Genomic DNA, 9,300 nt, shown 5'->3' with positions numbered 1-9,300 from the left:
GTGCAGGGTGATATATAAGGATCTAGCTTTAGTTTTCTACATGTAGTTAACCAATTTTGCCAGCACCATTTACTGAAGAGGCTGTCTTTCTTCCATTCTATTGTTTTAGCTCCCTTATCGAAGATTAGGTGGCTATAGGTCTGTAGGTTCATTTCTGGGTTTTCAATTCTATTCCATTGGTCCTTGGGTATGTTCTTATGCCAGTACCCAGCTGTTTTGATTACTATGGCTTTATAGTAGAGTTTGAAATTTGGTATTGATATTCCTCCAGCAGTGTTCTTTCCGTTGAGGAGCGTTTTTGCTATTCGGGGTCTTTTATTGTTCCATATGAATTTTTGGATTGCCTCTTCTATTTCCTTGAAGAATGAGATTGGAATTTTGATAGGTATTGCGTTGAATTTGTAGATAGCCTTAGGAAGTATTGCCATTTTTATAGTTAATTTTTATCATTAAGAATTCAGCTGCTGGGGTTGGAGTCCTGGCTCAGTTGATAGAGCACCAGCCAATGGGCAAAAGCATCAGATATCGAGTTGAAATCCCAATCTGAGACCAAAAAAAGAAAACAGTAGAATTCAGCTGCTAAAAGGCCAGATGTAGTAGTACACACCTGTAACCCTAGGTGCCCAGAAAGTAAAGATGGAAGAATCAAGCCACCCCAGGTAAAAGTTACCAAGACCTCTATCTCAACAAATGAATATGGTAGCATGCACCTGAGAAGGTGTAGGTAAAAGGTGTAGGTTAAAGGGTGGTAGCTTCAGGCTGGCCCCAAGAGAAAACCTGAAATCCTCTCTGAAAACCTACTAATGCAACAAAACAAAACAAAACAACAAATACCTTGGGATATGGCTCATGGAGTGCCTGCCTAGCACATATAAAGCCCTGAGTTAAAACTCTAGCACTATTGAAAAGTAGTTAAAAAGTTCTATCTTTCTTGCTGTTGTTTTTAACATACTTATACTGTACTATGTGATTTTTTTGTTTCTTTTGTATGTTCTTCCCCCATGGTATAACTCCTGCTTTCATTTGATTCCAGTGCCCTACATCTTGTATATACATTTTTCTAATTTGGGGAGGGGAAGGGAAATAACAAAATGCTGAAATAAGGATATAGGTTGACCATTGTAGCAATGAGATGTACAAGACACTATGTTGAAGATGAACTTTACAACTTCGTGGTGAGGGGAGAGGAGTTGGGGAGGTGGGAAGAGAAGGGATGGTAGGAGAAAAACAAAAGATTGGGTAACAATGCTCCATAAGAAATGTACTCATTACCTTACTCATGTAACTGTAACCCCTCTATACGGTATCTTTACAATAAAATATATATATATATATATATTAAAAAATTAGCCAGGAGCCGGCAACTGCCTGTAATTCTGGCTACTGAAATCTGAGTATCATGGTTTAAAGCCAGCCAGCACAAGAAAGCCCATGAGATTCTTCTCTCCAATTAACTTCCAAAATACCAGAAGTGGAGTTGTGGTTCAAAGTGGTAGAATGCTAGCCTTGAGCATAAGAGCTCAGGGACAGTGCCCAGGTCCCGAGTTCAAGCCCCACAACTGACAAAAAAATAAATAAAAAGTAGTAAAATAATTTAAATGAAGAGATGAAAATATTTGAGAAGAATAATTATTTTACTTATAGTACTTAAAGAACTTTTAAACAAGGTCTTAAAATGTACTAGCTGGCTCAGAACAGTGATCCTCAGATCTTCGCCTCCTGAGTAGCTTATAGACATGAGACACTGAAGCCCAGCTTTTAAATCAGATTTTTATTGGCTTATATTAGTTATGAGGGAGATGATTTCATTTTTATATATTCACATTGCAATGCTGTATTACAATCAGTTTCACTTTTAAAAAATAATTCATTTTTGTGGGTGTGGTATTTTTTGTTTTTGATCCAGTCCTGGGGCTTGAACTGAGGGCCTGAGCACTGTCCCTGAGATTTTTTTTTTCAAGACCATCACTCTAATATTTGAACCACAGCTCCATGTCTGTTTTTTTGGTAGCTAATTGGAGATAAGAGTCTTATGGGCTTTTCTGCCTGAGCTGGCTTTGAACCACAATCTTCAGATCTTAGTCTATTGAGTATCTAGGATTAGAGGTGTGAACCAGCAGCACCCAGCAAATGTAATAAATAATTCTCATTCACCAGAAATAAGAAGGTTGTAAATGCAACAGGAAAAAAGGAAGAATTACCTTCATAGTTATACCTAGAGATATATCTGAGCAGATAAAGGGTTAACAGAGCAGGCCTGAGACTGTACTTCTTAGAAAGGCTTGTAACTTAGTTTCCCTACATTGATATGCAACTTTCCCCAAATGATGAGAATGACTTGCCATACCTAAACTGTTGGCACAAACAGTATGCTTTGTGCAAACACTTGTTTACTTCTAATAGTCTATAACTTTAATATGTAACAGGTAGAGGGTATATATATGACCAGACTCCAAAAGTAACTGGATATCAAGTCACAAATTTTAGATAACCCTTCTCATGAGTTGTCATAACTTGTTGCTGAAAGAATTGTGTCAAGTGTGACCCCAGTACAAGAGGACGCTGGGAAGAGGACGCTGGGAAGCTGGCACTTGGTTTCCTTTGAACTTTGCCCTGTGAACCTTTTCCATTTGCTGATTTTATTTTGTGTCCATTCACTCTACTAAATGTTAGCACAACTGCTTTTTTCATTCTTTCTAACACCTACCACACATTACTTATATACATATATATATTATTTTACTGTAAAGATGCTGTAGTGAGGGGTTACAGTTACATGAATAAGGTGATGAGTATATTTCTTGTTGACATTGTTACCCCCTCCTTTGTTTTTTTTCCTACTATTCCTTCCCATCTCTTACTTATATTTTTTTAAAAGAAGTTTTTCCTACTTACATTTTTAGAGACATCATTGTATCAGATTCATCCTGCTATTGGATAGAGGATAAGATATATTTATTCTTATGTCACTGGAATATATTTTGTCTGGCTGTAGATGAACACTTCAGTATTGTTTTTAGGGATTTTGTGTAGATACATTCAGCTGGATAATCAGAATTTTCTGACCTATTCTGTGGGGCTTGTTCGGAGACTGAGCATAGAGCAGTAGTTAAGTGCATTTACTCTCATGTCAGGTAAACTGAGACTGAAGTGTTCTCTATGCCACTTTCTGAATATGTGACCTTAGATAAGTTTATTAATGTATCTTCAATTTTCAAATGTGTGTAATGAGGAAAATAATAGCTCCTACTTCTGAGCACTGAAAGAACTAATTTTTTATAATTTGTTAAAATTGTTTCTATAAAGGTGATGTACAGAGGGGTTATAGTTACATAAATAAGGTACTGAGTATATTTCTTTTTGGGGGGGAGTGGGACAATATCATTTCTTCCCTCACTCTCTCCTAGTTTTTCCTTCCCTGAAAGGACTAAAATTTAAAATTTCATAAAGCATATACACAAGACAGTCCCTAGTTAGCAAATTTTAGGTATGCTTATTCTGGTAATGATGTTTCCATTACCATGGATAGCTCAGAGTTGGCTTTAAACACATTTGTACTGCGTAGCTGATATTATTGATGTTAATTTTAGAATCTACACTCCATACTTAGAACTTGATAGACTTTCTCAAAAATATACTTCTTAGATGATGTACATAGGTACAAACAACATTAGAAATAAAAATATTACAGAAAATGTTCACTAGGAATTACATTTGTGTGAATTACAAATAATACAAACAATTCAGACAAAAAGGTTTCTTGTCTATGTCCTAAAAGTGGGAATGAGACAGTAAGGTTGATATTTTTATTCAGTTCTCTCTGAAAATATTGAGATGTCTGGAAAATTAGGTCATTCTGATTGTGATTACGGTGTTCAAAAATTATACTAATCATTAAATAATAAAAACTGAAAAAGTCTAATTTAAATAATTTGCATTATACATAATAATAACTGAATATGCTGAGAGCATTCATTTCAGACTTTGTGGTTTTGTATTATTTAGTATCAAATATTATAATTATTTTGAAACAATACTTTAAGTACTTAGGATTTTTAGAATGTGACATAAAATAATGAACCCTATGATATTGTCTTTGAGGGAGTTTTGAGTCAACATTTGAAACTATAATTATCAATGTCAAGGCAAATTAAAGTTAAAACTAAAAGGAAAATAATTTAAGTTACTAGAATGATAAATGTTTGAGGTAATAAATATGATAAAAATTGCCCAGGTTGGATCATTGCACATCTATACATGTATTGATACAGTACATTTTATTAAATAAGATGTATAATTATTATATTATGTCAGTTAAATAATGATTTAAAGAATAGCATACAAGTGGGGCTGGGAAGGTGGCTCAGTGGTAGAGCACTTGCCTTGCATGCCTGAGGCCCTGGGTTCGATTCCTCAGCACCACATAAGCAGAAAGAAAAAAGCTGGAAGTGGCGCTGTGGCTCAAGTGGTAGAGTGCTAGCCTTGAGCTGAAGAGGTGAGGGACAGCGCCCAGGCCCAGAGTTCAGGCCCACGACTGGACCCTCCCCAAAAAAAATAAAAACAAAAGAATAGCATACAAAAGCAAATAGCAAAAACAGGTCTGAAACATGTTCTGGTAAGCATAATTCTAAATTTCTGAAGAGAGTTTGTTTCAAAAATTGAAATTTCTCTTCCCAGGAGATTGAAGCAGGACTGGTTGACTCAGGTGTTTCAGCCAAGAGCCAAGTTATAACAAAAACTTATCTTAAAAAAATAGCAATAATAAAAAAATGAAAAAACAAAAAAATAACAATAATAATTCTTTTTTATGAGTGTGTGCTGGTATAAGAGGCTTGATTTCTGGGCCTGGGTACTGTTGTTTAGCTTTTTTTCCTGGAAGCTGACACTCTGCCACTTGAGCCACAGCTCCACCTCTGTATATTTGATGGTTAATTGAAGATAAGAGACTCATGGACTTTCTTGCCCAGGCTAGTTTTGAACCCTGATACTCAGATATCAGCCTCTGAATTAGGATACAGACATGAGCCACCAGTACCCAGCTTTTAAAAATGTAATTTCTAAATGAATACATGTAATATATATGGTCATTGTTATTCAATGAATATTGTCATGGTTTTTCATAAAATTACCATGAGTAAAAGTTATCAGGCAGAGCATTGAAAACATTCATTCTGGAGGCTGAGATTTGAGGATTATAGTTTAAAGCTAGCCTGGGAAGGAAAGTTCCTAAGCCTCTTATCTCCAATTAACCAGCAACATCTAAAAGTAGGGCTTTGGCTCAAGTTGTAGAGTGCTAGCCTTGAGGTAAAAGGCTCAGGGACAGTGCTCAGGACTTAAAGTAGGGCTGGGAAGGTGGCTCAGTGGTAGAGCGCTTGCCTTGCATGCATGAGGCCCTGGGTTCGATTCCACATAAGCAAAAAGAAAAAAGCCGGAAGTGGCGCTGTGGCTCAAGTGGTAGACCGCTAGCTTTGAGCTGAAGAGGTGAGGGACAGCGCCCAGGCCCAGAGTTCAGACCCCACGACCGGACCCCCCCCCTAAAAAGTCTACTCAAAAGGTCTGATGTTTTGACATTCAATTATTACCTTCTACAGATATATTTCTTTTGATTTGTTCTATAATATCATGGTCTAACTGAAGGGAATCTTTTTTTTTCTTTTTTGTCAGTCATGGGGCCTGAACTCTGGGCCTGGGCGCTGTCCCTCAGCCCTTCAGCTCAAGGCTAGCGCTCTAAGACTTGAGCCACAGCACCACTTCCAGCTTTTTTTGCTTATGTGGTTCTGAGGAATTGAACCCAGGGCTTCATGCATGCAAGGCAAGCACTCTACCACTGAGCCAGCTTCCCCGCCCAAGAGTAGATTTTTATATAATGACAACGTGTTAATAATTTTTTCTAAGGAGGTCTGGGCATGGAAGATGTAACTCTTTGAAGATTTCCTCTAGAATAGAGGTTTTTATTGTCAAAAATTTTCGGGGACATCTTTAGGTAACAACTCTAGGTAATACTAGGTGCATTGAAGCAAGAATATTTATATTTTGAAAGCTACCTCCAGAGAATTTCTGATCAATTTCATCCCTTTTGTTGTTTTAGTGAAAGCCACTGAGGAGAGCATCTCAATTTGGGCATTCCATCCAACTGTGCAACCTGAATTGAAGAATATCTGAATTATTTGAGCAAAACCCTTCAGATTGAAAGAGATTAAATTTGTGTTGCCTTTTTCTTTGCTGACCTGAGAGCAGCCTTATTTAGAGAGGAAAATACTTTGGATTAGCTTTTAGAATCCCTTGTCTGCATTAAAATCTTCTGTAGAGTATTTTAAGACATAGTGTGACCATTCCTTCAGGGTTTTTGATTTAGAGGAATGCGAGAGAGCTCTAGAATTTATATTTCTGACATTTCTTAGTTTCCAATGTTGGTACTCAGGGATCAGGGTTCACACTTAGAAAACTCCTGCCATTGACTCCCCACTTCCATGTGGAAATTATTACAGTGGATTTGACATTATTATCTTTATTCATCTAGACAAAATTTATGTCCAGTGGGTCTTGGCATTATAAAATGTCGCTTGCTTTCCTTGGGTGCACCAATTTTCACAATTATGATCTTGTGATAGGATTTCTAGATTCCACTTAAGAAAGAAAACATGACGTTTGTCTTTCTCCGTCAGATTTATTTCACTTAACATGATTATATCTAGTTCCATCCACTTTCCTACAATTGGCATAGTTTTATTCTTATCCTTCCTCTGTTTGCTTTCTTAGTCTTGTATTTTTTCCCATAACTTAATGCCTTTAACTGTACCAAAGTCTTATCTGCTCTGTCGGTGTTCTTTTTTATCTTGGCTCCCAAGGATACTTTTAAGATTTAAATTGTACAGATGCTTCTTGCTATTCTTTTCTTTTTCTTTATTTTTGTTTTTTTCAATAGCAAATGTTTTTACTAAAATGGGTTTTTAGTGTGCTTTTTTTGTAATATGTTTCTATGTAATAGCATTGCAAAATTGTTGCATATTCAGTCAGATACATTTTGAGAAATTATATTTAACTTTTGAAAGTTATTATTAACCCCTTTATATAAAGGGTTTTAATTGAGCATGTCATTTTTTGAATGGAATTCATCTTTTTTTTCCTGGCTGTTTTTCTTTATTTTTTTGTATATATTTTTTATTGTACAGATACTTTACAGAAGGGTTACAGTTACATGAGTAAGGTAATGAGTACATTTTCTATCAAGCGTTGTTATCTCTTTCTTTGTTTTTCCCCTACCATCCCTTCCCTCCCCACCTCCCCAGCTCCTCCCTCCCTTCAATCCTTTACTTTTTTTCTTACATGTTGGCTCTTGGTGGTGTCCCAACTGTATTTTCCTTCCTTTTACTGTGGTATGTTCTCAGGCATTTACTTCTTATATTTATCAGAAGACAATTTGAATTGGGATGAGATTGTCACAGTAGAAATACATTTTAAAAAGATATATACTTTTTGAGAAAAGACTTACAAAATAAATAGAAGGAAAGTGAGAGTAGAAAAAAAAGATTTCTTCCTTTGCACTTTTCTAGATTCATGACTCAGATTTCTAAACAAAAACATATTACTACAAGAAGAGTATTTAATTTAATTTGCTTGATTTTGTATTTTCACTTTTTTTTAATAACTGGTCCTGAGGCTTGAACTCAGGGCCTGAACACTGCCACTGAACTTTTGTGCTCAAGACTAGTGCTCTACCATTTTAGCCACAACTCCACTTCTTGTTTTTTTGTTGGTTTATTGGAGAAAAGGGTCTCTTACGTTTGAAGTCCAGCCTGGCTTCTAGCCACAGTCCTCTGATCTCAGTCTCCTGCCGAGCTAGAATTATAGGTGTGAGCCACTGGTGCTTTCTTTGCAGTGCTGGGAATTGAACTGATGGACTTATGCATATGAGGCAAATTCTCTATCATTAAGGCATACCCTCGCTCCTATTTAATGTAAGTTTTATGTGACATGAAAGTATTTAGAAATGAACACCTGAAGACTAAAGGAAAATGACATGTATTTTATGCTAAGTCTAATAAGTGAATGGCTGGAAGAACCATAATGAAATGGGGTAATGATCAAATGGTCATAAGCTAAGAGTGAGGAGTGGAAGCTTACAAGGCCTATTTGTTTAAATTCTTAGCATGCCTATGTGACATTTCATGGTAGAACTATATAGAATGAATTTCATGACCTATTTTTAGGGAAAAGTCACTTAAGTTTTATTAAAAGGAAAATGAGAATTTTGTTCTTTCCTCAAATGGCAAGTGTCATAGTTTGAGATAACCCATCATGAACTCCATGAAGAGTCACAGTATTCATTAAGAAATAGATGGTTTTGCTGGTCACTGGTGGCTTATGGCTGTCATCCTAGCTACTCTGGAATCTGTGATCTGAGGATCATGGTTTGAAGACAGCATGTGCAGGGTAAGTTCTTTAGGCTCTTATCTCCAATTAACCACTAGAAAGCTGGAGATGGACCTGTGGCTCAAGTGTTAGTGCTATCATTGAGCTAAAAAGCTCAGGGACATCATCAAGACCCTGAGTTCGAGCCCCAGCACAGACACACATGAAAATAGAAATAGATGGTTTGGAATATTTATGGGTTCAAAAATCCTTTTTTTCAGTTGAGTTTTTTTTACTGCTCTCTTTAGCCCTGGTTAATATAAAATTGGGTTTCTGTTTGGATGCTATCAATCTCTTCTCCTGTCAGCTTTCTATTTTCAAAGTTTTCTTTCAGGAGTGCCAATCCCACTGTATGCTCTGTTGGGAATTAGAACTCCTTTTCTCAATATCAGAGATTAATGGTCCATAGATTATGCTTTCAGATGCAAATCTCTTCTATTCTACTACCATTTTTGAGCCTTAGCTTCTTCACATGAGTGAGTATTCTGTTTCTTTTTCAGTACTGACTCTGCCTGAACTAAACAGGGGAAAGTTCAGTTACTGAGAGGGAAGTATCTCAAATGAAAAAAAAAGTATTCATTAAAGATTTCTTTTTTATATGATGGCGATAAATTTATCACCCAACACATTGCACAGTTTAGGGAATATTACTAATTATCACACAGGAGAAACAGCACAATTTAAACTGTCTTGACAAGCTAGTACAAATGTCCACATAGGCTACATTACAAGAGATAATGGAGGGTTTTGTATTAAAAGAGTGAACAACATTCAAGGCACAAATCACAGGAACCAAAGAAGCAGGATGCCTGGTGTGTGGAGGGTTATGCAGACCACTGTGAAATCTTTGCCTTTGACAGAAATAAGAACATAAAGGAGGTTATGACT

Source organism: Dipodomys ordii, unplaced genomic scaffold (genome assembly GCF_000151885.1).
Source record: "Dipodomys ordii isolate 6190 unplaced genomic scaffold, Dord_2.0 Scaffold96, whole genome shotgun sequence".
NCBI lineage: Eukaryota > Metazoa > Chordata > Mammalia > Rodentia > Heteromyidae > Dipodomys > Dipodomys ordii.
The sequence above is the reverse complement of the archived record's forward strand: the minus strand, read 5'-3'. Positions refer to the sequence as shown.